Genomic DNA, 12,756 nt, shown 5'->3' with positions numbered 1-12,756 from the left:
AGGGTACATGTGTCCCCCATCCTGAAGCCCCCTCCCACCTGCTTCTCCACCCCATCCCTCAGGGTTGTCCCAGCCTAGCACTGTCTTAAATGCTCTGTTCTCAAGCTCTCAACAGACTGTAGTACCACCAAACCCAGAGGTCAGCTTTCACTGGACTCAGCTTCTCAGGACCAGTGGCACACCTGTGGCACTTTGCTTCTTCAGGCTTTAGGATTCCCCTCTTTTGTTTCCCCTCTTACCTCTGGCTGCTCCTAAGTTTCCTTTGCTGATCTTCTCATTTCTAAACTGCCACATGACTAGCCTTTGGATTTCTCTTTTGCCAGAAATTATGTAGTTAATGTCCTTGGTCAGCAACTTTCAGTGATTTTCAAACTGCAGGACACAACCAGGACTCAGTTAAAAAATCAATTGAGTTGCGAGCAGAAGTTAAAAAAAAAAAAAAACCCAACAAAATAAAAGGAGGGTAAATTTGCTTCTTGAAACTTTTAAGTTATACACATGTATTTGGTTAGTATGGAAAATATATTTTGTATTCTGGATTGAGGTTAGAAGTTATCAAAGTTAGTGCTCTGTGTGATCTCATTCAATCCTGTGTCTTTCTTTAATACACTGACCAATCAATTTTTATCTCTGTGTGTCTCCCCAGAATTCCACTATCTTATAATCCATTGCTAACTGTACTTCTCCATTTCAATGTCTATTAGGCATGTAGAGTTTAACTGTTCAGAATCAAATTATTGATTTCCCTCCAAAACTGCAGGTATCACTTCTTCTCTATCTAAATGACAGTTCTCTTCCTTTGGTTGTACAGGTCTGAAACCTTCCCGTCATCCTTCACTCTGTTCTTTCACATCCACCTCTAATCAGTCTGAAAATCCCATTTACTCTATATTTGAAATATACCAAACAACATGTGAAAGAAAATTGTCACCAGTGTACTACAGGAAGTTCAAAATAAAGAAGGAATAGGCAAATAGTATGATGAAACCATGGACTTTGTAATTATTAATAAAAAGACACTTAGAATCAGGAAACATAAAGCTTCAGAGCTTTGCAGCACCTTCGCAGGTTACTGTCCCCTCTGAAAGTCCCTGTTATTCCTTTATAGTCATCATTCCGCTGCTTGTATAGCCACTGTATTAGATGAAATGCCGCTGTAGAGTTATACACAACTGCAGTATATCTTATATCTTGTTTGCAGTGAAACATTAAAAAACTAGAAATGATTACATGTGTTTAACCATTTGGTGGATGGCCAGGTTTGACTGGCTGTTGGGGTAACACTGGTCATCTGGCTCAGGATTGACCCTTTGCCCACAACTCTAGCAAAGAGTAGGTGATGCCTCTCTGTGGGTTTAGGCAATGGAAAGCTAGTATATTAGGAGTCCCCATCACTACAGACTTGGAATTGTACTCCCTTTGGAGTGAGCACCTGGTCACCCATTCTTTGCTTACCAGCAAAATCCCATTCTAGGTGCAAAGACTTCTTTCTGGATGTGCTTATACTTTCCTTGCTGGTAATCTTGTCCCCAACCCCAGTCCCTGCATGCTGAGTCGCTTCCGTCTCGTCTGCCTCTTTGTTACCCCATAGACTAGAGCATGCCAGGCTCTTTGGTCCATGGGATTATCCTGGCAATAAGACTAGAGTGGGTTGCCATTTCCTCCTCCAGGGTTATTTTACCAATCCAGAGATCAAATCCACATCTCTGCATTGACAGGAGGATGCTTTACCACTGAGCCACCTGCAAAAGCTCCCAGCTCCAGTCCATGTGGCAAGAATCCAGACCTAGGACCTGGATATATTCAAGTTGTCAGCTCCCATTCCCTTGGGACTCTGATCTATCCTACTAGCCTCTTGCCAAAGGCCTATAATATGATTAGCATTTAATGGGCACTGTATGTGCCGGGCACTTTAAAGTGGTGTGCCAGCATTATTTTATTTTGTCTTTATTCAGTAGGTATTTTCTTAGATAGATGGAGAAAGGGGATCAAATGTGAAACTGCCTAGACAGTAATGGGTGAGCCAGGACTTTGCTTAGCATTCACTGCCTCTGAGTACTGCCTAACAGATCCTTCTGGATCTACAAAGGTTCTTTGCCACTTCCTACAGAAGAATGGCAGGATTCCATGCCCACAGATCAGACAACTTTCTTTGCTTCCCAGATATGGTCTAGGTGTAAGGAATACCAGTGGGAGACACTGTTCCTGCCTTCATGGAACATCTGCTGCCATCAGCCAGGCTGCGACACCCTGCCTTGTGACCTGTTTTCCATAGTACAGGATGAGCACGCAGACGACTCATCACTGCGTTTTGCACTCTCTGCAGCGCTGCTTTCTAGGTGTGTTACAGAAATGAAGACGGTATGTGACCCTGTCCTATGGCCCCTGGTGGCTCAGATGGTAAAAAATGTGCCTGCAATGCGGGAGACCTGGGTTTCACCCCTGGACTAGGAAGGTCCCCTGGAGGAGGGCATGGCAGCCCACTCCAGTAATCTTGCCTGGAGAATCCCCATGGACAGAGGAGCCTGGTGGACTACAGTTCATGGGGTCACAGAGTAGGACACGCCTGACTAAGCACACTGGGGGTAAATATTGACCTAGAGGATATTTTGAGTCCACTGTTTTGACCCTGTCAATTTGCTCATAGATAGCTAAGTACGGCCAAGTGATGGGAAATAAATGGAGGAACACGATTATTCGATAGCTCACACCTTGAGAACAGAACGACTCTGGAATATTTAGGGGTATTTGCTCACATTTTACGCATGAATTCAGTAAGAATATCAACTATGTCTTTTACCCAGTTTATAGTGAATATTATGGGAGAAACTGTCAGCGTCTCAATCTAGGCTTCTGCAAAGTTTGATCTAGGAAAAACCACGCTTGGTAGAAGTAGTCACTACAATCAGAGTGACTTTGCTATAATGAGGAAAGTCTGATGTGGACAGAAGCTCAACGCCAAATCAAACATTCACTCAGATATGTTTGTACTTACATATACAAAGGCTAATCATGGAAAAATTGATGACATAAAATATAATTTAAAGTAAAAATCGGAAGTCCCATAAGCCATCCTCACACACACCCTTTCCACGGCGGAGGAGATGGTTGGCTGCGGACCTTCATTCCACAGTAGGGAGCAAAACTAAACGACTGTTCGTAAATGAAGCTCGAATCATCATTACTTATTCCTCTGCTCTCCGTCTGCTCGCTAGCTTTGGGTAGGTAAGGCAGTAGTTTCCATTTTTCTCTCCAAGTTCCACATCTTAAAGCCGAGCGGAATTCCCTCCCCATCCAAGACACGAATAACACATGCAGTCAGCCCTAGAGGTCACTAAACGATGAAGCCGCTGGTGGGAGACGCTCCTTTTCCTCGCCGGGTCGGTCAGACGCCGGGGACGGGGGAGCGCGGAGGACCCGCGCCGCGGCCGCGGCCGCCCGCCCCTCGAGCGCCGTCGTCGCTGGGCAACGCCTCCGCCCCGCCCCGGGCGGGCACGTGACGTGCGCGTCACGTGACGGGCCGGTCGGCGTCCTCCCGCGGAGGGGTGTAAACAGGCGCCGCGGCGGCCGAGCTGCAGCGTCCGCCGCGTCCGCGTCCCCGGCATGCTCCAGGCCGGCGGGGGCGGCCCCGCCGCGAGCTCCGCGCCCACTTGAGGTAACTCCTGCGGCCTTCGGGCCGGCGCCCCGCGCGCCGCGCGCCGCCGCCGGTGCCAGGCGCCGTCGGGGCCGCCCGATGCCCTGGCCGGGCAGGGGGTGTGGCTGCCGCCCGGGCGGTCCGCGACAGGTGGGCGGGGCGGGGGCGGCCGTCGGGCTCGGCGCTCGGTACCAGCCTGGGCCAGGGCCCGGCGCGGAGCCGGCCGAAAGCGGGCAGCGACCCCGGGGTGTGGGCTCTTCCGCCCAGGCTCTCCAGCGCCCTGGGATCCGGCCACGCTGGGGGCCGCGGGAGCCGTCGGCAGCCGAGGGCCCGGGGCTGCCAGCGTGGAGTCCCAGTTGAAGTTCTGCCGCCGACGGGCCGTGAGACCGTGGGCAGGTCAGCCCTCGCCTCCCCGAGTTCCCGCATCTGTAAAATGCAAGCCTGGACCAGATGATTTGTGAGGACCTTCCGCTTCTGACGTGTGTGGTCTCGAGAGAGACCTGCATACATTGGCAGCTGCCGGAGAGAAAGGATAGGTGGATAGTTTGTCCTTTAATTTCTGAATTTCTGGTTGGCTTTCAGTTTTTCATCCGACACGATTTGGATTGTTGTTCACTAGGGTGAAGTTTTTAATAGAAAGCTTAGAGAAAGTCATAGTGGTGTGTGTTACTCCCCCCCCCCCCCAGGCTTTTAGGAATGCACCGGAACCTTCTTTCTTAAAATCTTGTTTGGGACCCTGATATGTCAAAAGCAAAATCTTTATCTGCCTACTGTCTGCCTCCGCCTTCCCCGGTTCCCACTACCCCATGAGGCCCCTAGAGATCCCCGGTCGAGAAGTGCTGTTATAGAGCGACTGTTGAATGTATTTGTTCATTTGATGGGATCCGGAAGATGAGTATAGGAAGTTTTCTATCTTTTCCTTTGATTTGGTCCAGCTGTATGTCATGTAGTATGTTCCGCATGTATAGTGGAAGAAGGCCCCAAATTTCCTAGAAAGACCTTTCTCTTTCCATCTTCTGTTGCATCCCCGTCCCGGGAAAGGAAGCGTGTTGTGATAGTGAGACCTCATGCCTTTCTGCTGGTTTCGCTGCCTGGGCACAGAATGGGAATGGAGGACTTCGCGGGACTTTTATTTGAGACCAGCTGAAAGCACTAGGATACTTCCTCTGAAAAACAGGAGAGTTGGGAGAGTATAGGAAGTAAAATCGTTAGAGCCATGGACGAATGTGAACACATTCCATATTTGGAACCCTGGGGCAAGAGAATTTTGGACTGTGAGAGAGTTGTGTTTGGGAGAAAAGAAGATCCTGTTTCACGTAGTGAGTTGAGGTGGTGGTGTGTCGGCAGAAAGATTGCCAGGAGGGTGTTTTTTAAGCCAAGAGGAATAGTTTCCTGTTATTTTGTTGTTGTTTGTCCGTTCTTTTTTCAATTTTTGTTTCTTTACTTTTGACGGTGCCGGGTCTCCGTTGCTGCAGGTGGACTTCCTCTTGTTGCCGTGAGGGGCGCGATTCCCTAGTTGCAGCATGGGAGCTTCTCATGCAGCGCCTTCTCTTGGGGAGCCCGGGATCTAGGGCGCGTGGGCTTCAGTGGGGCTTCAGCAGTCGCAGCCCCGGAGCTCCAGGGCAGAGGCTCAGTAGTTGCGGCAGCCTGGCTTAGTGTCTCTGTGTGGTATGTGGGATCTTCCCGGACCAGGGATCAAACCTGTGTCTCCTGCATCGGCAGGCGGATTCTTTACCACTGAGCCACCAGGGAGGCCCTCCGGGTTTCTTTTTGAAGACTGAAGTTGGTAAGTGTATTAAAATTAACAGTTTGTTATTAAAAATGGAAAACCATAGTTGAGTCTCCCTGGTGCTTCAGTGACGTGTATGAGAGCTGGAGGTCTAGTGCACCGTAAGTGGAACCCAAATAACCCTCGTAGATGTGTGTTTTCTCTTTTCAAAGCAGACTCACTTCCTTGATCTTTGGCTTAAGTTTAGGCAAGTCACTTCCCTTCTTGGGGTCATAGTTTCTGCTACTAAGTGAGGAAATTGGACTGATTTTGGCTTCCCTTAGGGTTGCCAGATAAAATAGAGGACACCCAGTTAAATTTGAATTTCAGTAAACAATGGGTAAATTTTTAGTATAAGTATTGCATAGGGCTGGCTTTACTAAAAATTTATTGTTTATGTAAAACTTAACTTGGGTCTACTGTATTTTTATTTGCTAAATCTGACAACCTTAGCTCCAACCTTTTTGTCTTCTTTAAATTAGTTCCAGGAAGATTTTATAGACGCATAGACAGGGGTGAACGGATTCGAGCAGGCAAGACCCCTGTTTGTCATCAGCAGCAGTGTCTACTTCTTGAAGGACTGCACTGTCTCTAATTGGTCTCCACCCCCACCCGCCGTGTAGCAACTCCCTTTCTGCTATAATCACATACTATTTAGGTCTGCCTTCTTGGTGGTGAACAATTTAAATAACTGAAAGAAAAAACAAGTTGCTAGAATTTCTAAAAGCAACAAAATTGGGTCATGAAATGATATATACTGTTTTTTTCCCTAGAAAAAGTACTTTACAATCCTGCTTATTCTCCAGTTATCTGACTGACCTGAAGACATTTTCCCAAAGCACTGGACTCCTCCAGCAGTAAATGATCCATCAGGAAGTCCTTAGGCTTTTGGTTTGGCTGCCTGTGAGTATGGAAGTGACCAGTATAGGCACCGTAGATGTTTAATTTTAACTGTTTATCAGCTTTGTGTTTGTTTTATTTTGAAGATTTTCAACGTTGAAATTCTTTTTCAAGGAGTATAGTTTTTAACTCTTCATTTTGAGGATGAAAACAAAAAACCAAAACCCGACTAGGCCTGATCTAGTTTCTCTGCTCAACTCATTCTGAAATTCCTGAAGTTTCTAATTCATGTTTTCATTTAACAGCCAATAACAGCAGAAGCACGAGTGCCGCCTTTGAGCCAGGCTGGTGTGATCAGTGTTCTAGTTCTTCAGCTGCTTAATCTGATAGAGGAGTTTAATCATGTGCAATCCAGGGATAATGTCATGAGGACCTTGAAGTGATAACAAATGTTGTGGAAATTGAGAGGAAGATCAGTACCCAACAGGTTAGACTGAATGGCAGAACTTCCCGGAGGAGGTGGTATTTAATCCGAGTCGTGGAGGTTAAGGTGGGGTCGGGAAGACAGGCTTACAGAAGGGTGGGAAGATGCTGCAAAGGGCTGGGGAATCATCTTCTCAGTTCTACAAAGCATACACTTTGTTGGGTTGAAAACAGTTGATAATCTTGTTTGCATGTTGTTTTTGATCCACTGTGATACTTGGCATCTGCGTTGAGTCTCTTAGCACGGCACTGCGTCAGTGAGTGTCTCTGTATTACAAATGCCTTCAGATGTCAGTGAAGCTCTTTGGGAAAATGTTTATGAAACACGTCACTCATGAAACCGTATGAATGAGGAACTCACAGTGAGTTTTGAAATTTTATTTTAAATGAAGACATGTTTCAAAAAATTGTAAGGATTTTCTCTATTTTTTCTTACTTTTTAAAAAATGCAAGAGATTTATATTTATTACCATTAAAAGCTACCCGAGATATTGTTGTATGAAAAATGTAGACCATAGAAGTTTTCTCGTATGTTTTCTTTTTGAAAGTTTCATGGTTTTAGGTCATATACTCATCTATTTGAATTTGTGATCTATTTTGGGGGGCTGATGGAGGTGGGTGGTGTGAGGTAGGGGTTTGGGTTCATTATTTTCCTTTATGGATACACAGTTGTTTCTGTATTCTTTGCTGAAAAGATGACCCTTCCCCTGTTGCATTTCTTCGTCCTTTGCCCGCTGAATTTGACTTGTGCTGGGACTTAGCTGGCGACACGCGTTGGGTTGTTGCTGGGCTGTCTCCTCTTGATTTGCCATGTCCTGGGGGCTCAGAGGGTAGAGCGTCTGCCTGCAGTGCCGGAGACCTGGGTTCGATCCCTGGGTCGGGAAGATGCCCTGGAGAAGGGAGTGGCAAGCCAGTCCAGTGTTCTTGCTTGGAGAGTCCCAGGGACGGCGGAGCCTGGTGGGCTGCCGTCCATGGGGTCGCACAGAGTCGGGCACGACGGAGCGGCCTGCCTTTCTCTCCCCCTTTCTGCATGTCTGTGCCATACTGCCTGCCTGACTGGCTCTATGCATGTTTGAAATTGGTCAGTCTAAATCCTCCAGCTTTGTTCATTATTTTCAAAACTGTTTCAGGTATTTTAGGTTTAATGTATTTTCACAAAGATTTTAAAATCGGCTTGTTAGTTTCAAAACCTTCTTGGAATTTCAATTGCAATTGCCTTCAGTTTCTGGATCAATCTGTAGAAAATTGCTACCTTGATAGTGAGTTTCCCAATCTGTCCTTTATTTGAGTCTTTAATATTTTGCAACATGTTGTTTTTAGTTTTTTAGTGTATGCAGGTCCTATACATGTTTGGTAAGATTTATATCTTTAATATTTTATGGGTTTTGATGTCATTATAAATGGATTGAAAAAGTAATTGTCCACTTTTTCATTGCTGATATGCAAAAATGCAGTGGTTTTGTATATTCCCTCTGTGTCTCACAGCATTTCTAAATTCACTTATTTCTGGTAGTCTTTAGGTCCGTTTTTCAGGATTTTCTATGTATATAATCATTGAATAAAGACAGTTTTACTAACTCATTTTTGCTCATTACTTCCTGCCTTCCCTCCTGCCTTTCTCTTTTTTCTTTTTTGCCTGAGTGGCTAAACCTGGCTAGAACCTCAAGTCCAGTATGATGATGGAAGTGGTAAGCAGACACCCATATTTTGTTTCCAGTCTGAGGGGCGAACGTTCAGTCACATACATGATACAAAATAAAGCACTAACTGTAAATTTTGTACCGTTAAGTTAGGCTTAATAAAAATTCAAAGCTTCTGTACTTTGAAGGTTAAACTCTCTGTACTGTTCGAGGGCTTCCCAGGTACCTGCCAGTGCAGGAGACTCAGGAGGCGAGGATTCACTCCCCGGGTCGGGAGGACCCCCTGGAGCAGGAAACGGCGCCCCACTCCAGGGTTCTTGCCCGGAGAACCCCATGGACGGAGGAGCCTTGCGGGCTGCAGTCCATGGGGTCGCAGAGAGTCAGACACTGTCGAGCAACTGAGCATGTACGCATGTACTGTTTTAAGAAAAGGGAAACATAAGCTCCAGCGGGGAACAAATACTTGCGATTCATATATCTGACAAAGAACCTTCATCCAGTGTATGGAGAGGGCCTCCATAATCACCAGTGGGCTTCCCTGGTGGTTTAGTGGTAAAGAATCCACCTGCCAATGCAGGAGACATGGGTTTGATCCCTCGTTTGGAAAGATTCCCCGGGAGAAGGAAGTGGCAATGCACTCCAGTATTGTTGCCTGGAAAATCCTATAGACAGAGGATCCCGGCAGATTACAGTCCATGGGGTTGCAAAAGAGCTGGACGTGACTCAGTGGCTAATCAACAATAAGGCAGACAATGCCCAAATCACAACACTGGTAAAAGATTTGGACAGACCCTTCACGGAAGAAGACATTTAAATTTTTTGATAGGCACTTTAAAAATTCCCAACGTATCTAGTCACTTACGGCAATGCAAATAGAAGTGAACAGCTGTCTGCCGACAGGAGTGGCTAAAGTCTGTAAGACTGACAATAGCAAGTGTTGGTCAGGGTGCCAGGCAACTAAAACTTGCATACATTGCTAGTAGGAGTGTGTAATGATGCAGAAACTTTGAATGACAGTGTGGCAGTTTTCGGAGAAGGCAGTGGCACCCCACTCCAGTACTCTTGCCTGCACGGTGGAGCCTGGTGGGCTGCAGTTCACGGGGTCGCTGGGAGTCGGACACGACCGAGCGACTTCCCTTTGACTTTTCCTTTCATGCATTGGAGAAGGAGATGGCAACCCACTCCAGCGTCCTTGCCTGGAGAATCCCAGGGACGGGGGAGCCTGGTGGGCTGCCGTCTGTGGGGTCGCACAGAGTTAGACACGACTGAAGCGACTTAGCAGCAGCAGCAGGGGCAGTTTCCTGTTCAAGTTACATGGATTCCGCGGTCCAGCAATTCTATCCCTGATTATAAAGTAAAAACTCAATATCACAATGACTTACACCTCAGTGTTTAGAGATCAAAACTGGAAATGTGCCAAATGTCTATTAATGAATATACAAATAAAGTATTACTCAGCAGTATAAAGGGAACTATCGATAGTATAAATTTTATGCTGAACAAAAGCCCCACGCAAAAGAATGCATACTCTATAATTCCATTCACGTTGGTCCTAAGCCAGCAAAACTAATCTATAATAAAGCAGGTTAATGATTGCTTGCAATCAGAGGTGAGGGAATTGACTGCAGAGGCGCAGGAAAGAACTTTTCGTGGTAATGGAAATGTTTTGTCTGAATTTTGATTGGATCGTTGTTATACTACGTACACTTTTGTCCGAGCTTTTCCAACACTTAATAAGGGTTCATTTCATGTAAAGTGTAATTTAATACACTTGATTTTTAAAAAGCAGGGTCTAAACAGCATTTATAGAATAAGCAAATATATTTGTGTGTATATAATGATTTTATTTAAAATACTTTAATGTGTAAACATGTGTACATGAAATGCCCCGAAGCATGTTCAGGTTGTCACCAGTTGTGTCTTGATGGTGGATTTTTAGGTGATTTAAAAAATGATTGGACTTTTATATATTATTTGAGTTATTTTTTCAATGAACTTATCTTGACAAAAGAAGGATTTTTTTTGTCCTGTAAATATTTTATTCCTGGATGATTTTGTCCTCTAAATACTGAATAAATATTGTAATAATTCTCAACTGTGTTTTAGAATTTAAACACTATTACTCTGTACTCAGTACCAGTTAAGACCAAAACCTTACGTTACCTTCAATATCCCTTGGTCTCCCCTTCACTCCATCCTCTTACCTCCCCACAGACATGACTGCTACTCTTAAGATCTGTGTTTATTATTTCTTTTTTTAAGGTAGTTTTACCACCTCTCTAAGCTTTGTTGTTTCTCCAAGCCCTGTTGAACTTACTCACTAGAATTATGCTGGGTGTACACTTCCGTCACTTGCTTTCTTATCCTGCACAATATGACTTGACATCTGTATTTTCATGTGTGGTTGTGGCTCATTGATGTTTCACTGTTGTATTGCATTATTTTGAATGAATATTCCACCATTTTACCTTTATACTTTTGATAGGCTGTTGGGTTTTGTTGTTGTTGTTGTGAGCATTTTGTGTGTGTCTTCTGGTGCACATGGACAAGACTTTCTCTAAATATGTAATTACTTCTAACCAGAGGGGCTGGGTTGTAGGGTAATAGATTTCTTCAGCCTTTCTAGAAGTATTTGTTTTTTATTGAACTCTAATGAATTACCACAGACTTTAGAGGCTTAAACCAAGACATGTTTTCATCTCATAGTTCTGTAGGTCAGAAGTGAGTCTGGCTTGCTGGGGTTGTCTGCTTCTTGTCTTAGAAGGCTGGAATCAAGTTGGGTGCGTGAGTGCACGCTGAGTCGCTTCAGTCACGTCCGGCACTGTGTGACCCATGGACTGCAGCCCTCCAGGCTCCTCTGTGCCTGGGATTCTCCAGGCAAGAATACTGGAGTGGGGTGCCATGCCCTCCTGCAGGGGGTCTTCCCCGCCCAGGGATGGAGCCCTCTTCTCTCATGTCTCCTGCATCGGCAGGTGGGTTTTTTCTGAGCGCCACCTCGGAAGCCCCCAGGTTGGGTACATTTATTCGTAATTAATAAAACTCTTCCCCTATAATTAGTGACTATTTAGTATGCTCTGATTTTTCTCGTTTTTAACAATATTGCACTGACCATTCTTGTGTAAATGTCTTTGAACATTTGTGGGTGTGTTCTTGTGGTATAGAATGGTACAAGTGGGATTGTCTGGTTAAGGGTATTTAAATTGAGTAGTGGTGGTTGTCTTAGTTTTTATTTCATCTGCATTTCCCCTGATAATGTTGATTTTTTTCCCCATTTTTTTTTACCCATACTATCTATTGCCAATCTCTTTATTTTTCTGTATTTTAAAATTAATGTTTAAATTTTTATCACAGTAATACTTGGATATTGTTTAAAAATAGTAAGCATAAATGCTTGTAATGAAAAACAGAGGCACCTTTTGTTTTCTTGTTGTTATGGTGGTTACCTCCGTATTCCATAACTTAATGCCTGTCTCACTGTTAATGATTTATCAACTTTAGATGTTATGCATTGCTGTCCTGTTCTGAGAATGTGGGTGTCTCCTCACTTACCTTTTCTCCATTTCAGTTATCGTTACAGTCCTGTTTTTATTGAAATCAATAATTAGTATTTGCTGCTGCTGCTGCTGAGTTGCTTCAGTCGTGTCCGACTCTGTGCGACCCCATAGGCAGCAGCCCACCCTGGGATTCTCCAGGCAAGAACACTGGAGTGGGTTGCCATTTCCTTCTCCAGTGCATGAAAGTGAAAAGTAAAAGTGAAGTCGCTCAGTCGTGTCTGACTCTTTGTGACCCCATGGACTGCAGCCTACCAGGCTCCTCCGTCCCTGCGATTCTCCAGGCAGGAGTGCTGGAGTGGGCTGCCATCACCTTCTCCAGTTAGTATTTAGTCACTGACAGCTCTTTTTTAACTGTAGTCTGTGACTGCATTTCTTTTCTTCAGCTCAGTTCAGTCGCTCAGTCGTGTCCGACTCTTTGAGACCCCATGGACTGCAGCAGGCCAGGCTTCTCTGTCCATCACCAACTCCCAGAAGTTGCTCAAACCCATGTCCATTGAGTCAGTGATGCCATCCACCCATCTCATCCTCTGCCGTCCGCTTCTCCTCCTCCCTTCAACCTTTCCCACCATCAGGGTCTTTTCCAGTGAGTCAGCTCTTCACATCAGGTGGCCAAAGTATTGGAGTTTCAGCTTCAGCATCAGTCCTTCCAGTGAATATTCAGGACTGATCTCCTTTAGGATGGACTGGTTGGATCTCCTTGCAGCCCAAGGGACTCTCAGGAGTCTTCTCCAACACCACAGTTCAAAAGCATCAGTTCTTCAGCGCTCAGCTTTCTTTATAGTCCAGCTCTCACAACCATACATGAGTACGGGAAAAAATAGCTTTGACTAGACGGAC

This window comes from Oryx dammah, unplaced genomic scaffold, assembly GCF_014754425.2.
Source record: "Oryx dammah isolate SB20612 unplaced genomic scaffold, SCBI_Odam_1.1 HiC_scaffold_6, whole genome shotgun sequence".
NCBI classification, from domain to species: domain Eukaryota; kingdom Metazoa; phylum Chordata; class Mammalia; order Artiodactyla; family Bovidae; genus Oryx; species Oryx dammah.
This window is presented reverse-complemented; position numbering follows the sequence as displayed.